This window comes from Alosa pseudoharengus, unplaced genomic scaffold, assembly GCF_046254945.1.
Source record: "Alosa pseudoharengus isolate Yale_2024_CS ecotype anadromous, Long Island Sound unplaced genomic scaffold, YU_APseudo_1.1 YU_APseudo_1.1_scf_2, whole genome shotgun sequence".
Lineage (NCBI taxonomy): Eukaryota > Metazoa > Chordata > Actinopteri > Clupeiformes > Clupeidae > Alosa > Alosa pseudoharengus.
In genome coordinates, this window is record NW_027468663.1 from 54,589,800 (window position 1) to 54,592,599 (window position 2,800).

Consider the following 2,800-nt stretch of genomic DNA (forward strand, 5'->3'; position numbering starts at 1 on the left):
AGGATCTCCTATTTGATATTCTCTGACAGGATGCTTTCATTGAAAAGCCATTAGCAAGTGTCACACCGTCACACTCCGCAGGCACGCATTAATGGCGGCAGGCAAGATGGCAGCGCCCATAAAGTTCGCGGCGGATTGGTGTATATAAGAACCGTTTAGACTCAGCAACCTTAAAGTGACAATGAATGCACCATTTATAGTTAAACAGTACTGTATAACATTTGCAGCATTTGTTAATAAGTTATTATTTAAAACCAGTAATAGGCCTAGTATAACTATGAATTATTAGCCTGACGTAGTCATACTCAATTCTAGTCAGAATTTGAGTCTGATATTGCTCCATTGAGCTGTGATTATGGGGCGTGTTTCAAACGAACCAGGAAAAAAATGCCTCTGCACTCAATTGGATAGACCTACAACCAATCAGAGCAACGGAGTGTGTGACGTATGTTAAGCGACGCATAGTTGATGTCAACAGAACTCAACTGCACGCTGGAAGAAAGAAGAAGAAGATGTGAGCGATTTTCGCAGGTGTTGTAAAAATAATGTAAGGATACACGGAGTTCTTCAACACACGAACCTCATTTTTGAGAGAAACAGTAAAGGTGAATGCATATACGATCAAGTTATCCGTAACTCCACAACACTGCAAACAAATCGCATCGCAATTGTCGGTCCTGTCAGAACTTTATAACACGGTTGGAACGCGACATGCCCGTGTTTAAAAAATGGACAGAAGACGAAGGAGACCAGCCTGAAGAACCGTGTTCATCTGAGGCATCAGAGAAAAGAGACCGGTAGCCTACTCCTTCCAAGACGCCCCGGACTCTGAAGAAGTTCTGCCCCAATCCGTCAACTCCAACCGGTACAAAAACGCGAAGAAGCATTACAGAGGTAAGCTTGTTAATACATTTCTACTTCTTATGATATGACTATGAGAATAACCTCGATTGCCACGTTTCACATGAGTTAATAGTGAGTCGTGATTATTGTCCAATGTGATAAACACTGTGCATTCCCACACTACTCATTTCCGTGAAATCTATCTATGATTAAATCATATAGTCATATTTTGACATGCCTAGTATTCTGGAAGCCAGCCCGAATTTCAGTGTAGTGTGAGCAAATGTTACCAGGATAAACTTGTACCTGATGTGTAAGTTGGCCTCTGTCACTTTGTCAATATGTAGAAACTTCATTTTGTAATGGACTAGCATGTTATCCAACCCCCACTTCTGTGCTCTGCACCTCTGTGGGGGGTGGGCAGTGTTTCTCTGACCTGCTCAGCAATTGCATCTGGTGTCACCATATTTAACAGTCTGTATTTTCCAATGTATTGTCAATGCATGTTATACTTATTAGGCTATACTGTAATTCTTCACACTGATGTGTTCACTTATATTTCAGGTTGTCACCCATTTTCCATCCACTTGACCTCCACCTGGAACACCTAAACAATTTTCTCAAATCATTTATGAGAGGATTGGGACCAAACATGTCAGAAATGTCAGCAGCCAGAATCAGTAGGTCCATTGGCATCGTCAAAGAGCTAATGGACAAAACGGACACAGAGCTGGAGCTGACAAGGCCGGCTGGCATTCATCATGTGGCCCGAGAACAGGACGTTTTAACACTGGTAAACGTTTTCAGGTAGACACAACTTTCCCAACAAAAATCACCCAGGCAGGCAGTATCATGCATTCCCGAATTTCAAGAGAAACTTATTGGCAAAGCTGAATTACCAGGAGAAAATAATGGACTGGCAAAATGTGCCTATTTAAATAATTAAGTAAATGTGAAATGTAAATGGTGATGGTAATTTGTAAATATTGTTTTCATAAATGACAATGTAAATAATTGTGTTTTCATATAATAGTTTAGTAGTATCCACATTCTTGAAACCATTTTTGTGTTTTCTTATTGGTTGTATGTTCAAAGTTCAGCGTATATCTTCAAACATTACCTATTATGTGTAGATATTAAACATCTTTATTGACATGTCTTATTGTTTGTCTTTTAAATGCAGAAACATCACCAACCAGTAGAGAAGTATAAACCATTTTAATTTTATTCAAAAATATTAATGTAACAGAGGTAAAAAAAAAGGCATTTGGACCCTGAAGCTACAAATTTGAGCCTGAATTTGAAGCTAGTCTGAGATCTTCAACATTGACAAGCCTGATTCCAAGTTACTTGGTGATGATTGTATCTTATCACCCTCATCCTCGTCATCAAAGTAACCAGTGTAATCCATGTCAACCTGAACACGGTCATCCTGAACAACACAGTCATCAAACAAATTAGTTTGACTCTGTTCGATGTCATCAAAAACCTCATGCATAATTCATAGTATCTCTTTTGCATGTTCCAGCTTGTATGTAGGGAGATTATGGATAATGAAGTCCAGGTCAAATATCTGTGTGCACTGTTCTAAAACTGATCAATGAGTTCATCTCCAAAACCAGTGCAGGCTGTGTCGACTGTGTAAAGTGGTATGTTTGTATGGTCCTGAAGTAAACTACTCCTGTAAGTTTGTAACAGTTCCCTGATCAAAAGTGTGCCCTCAGGTGTGACTATTCTGTGTTTGTGGTGTGATGAAACCTCCCCTTGAAAGTGTTTATATTTGGGGATTAGCTCCCCACAACCTTCAGGTTCACAAGAACAAACAGAATAGCAGTGAGTGCAGCACATATGTCCTAGATCAACAGATGTGGTGTGTTCCTCAAAATGGCAGTACAAAGCTTTCCGCAGACAACTAGTGACTCCATTAAAGTACCGTCTTAACTGCTGGGTCAAGCTT

At 39.8% G+C, this 2,800-nt stretch overlaps 1 long non-coding RNA gene across 2 annotated transcripts; it reads left to right on the forward strand.

Moving 5' to 3' along the window:
• Positions 1 to 305: 305 nt before the first annotated feature.
• LOC143134848 (uncharacterized) lies at positions 306 to 2,231 on the forward strand. 2 transcript variants are annotated; one of them, XR_012988723.1, is made up of 3 exons: positions 306 to 894; positions 1,408 to 1,636; positions 2,027 to 2,231. It is a non-coding gene; the product is annotated as an uncharacterized LOC143134848 (long non-coding RNA). The 2 variants fall into 2 exon arrangements; XR_012988724.1 differs by lacking the exon at positions 2,027 to 2,231 and having other exon boundaries at positions 1,408 to 2,002.
• Positions 2,232 to 2,800: the final 569 nt, after the last annotated feature.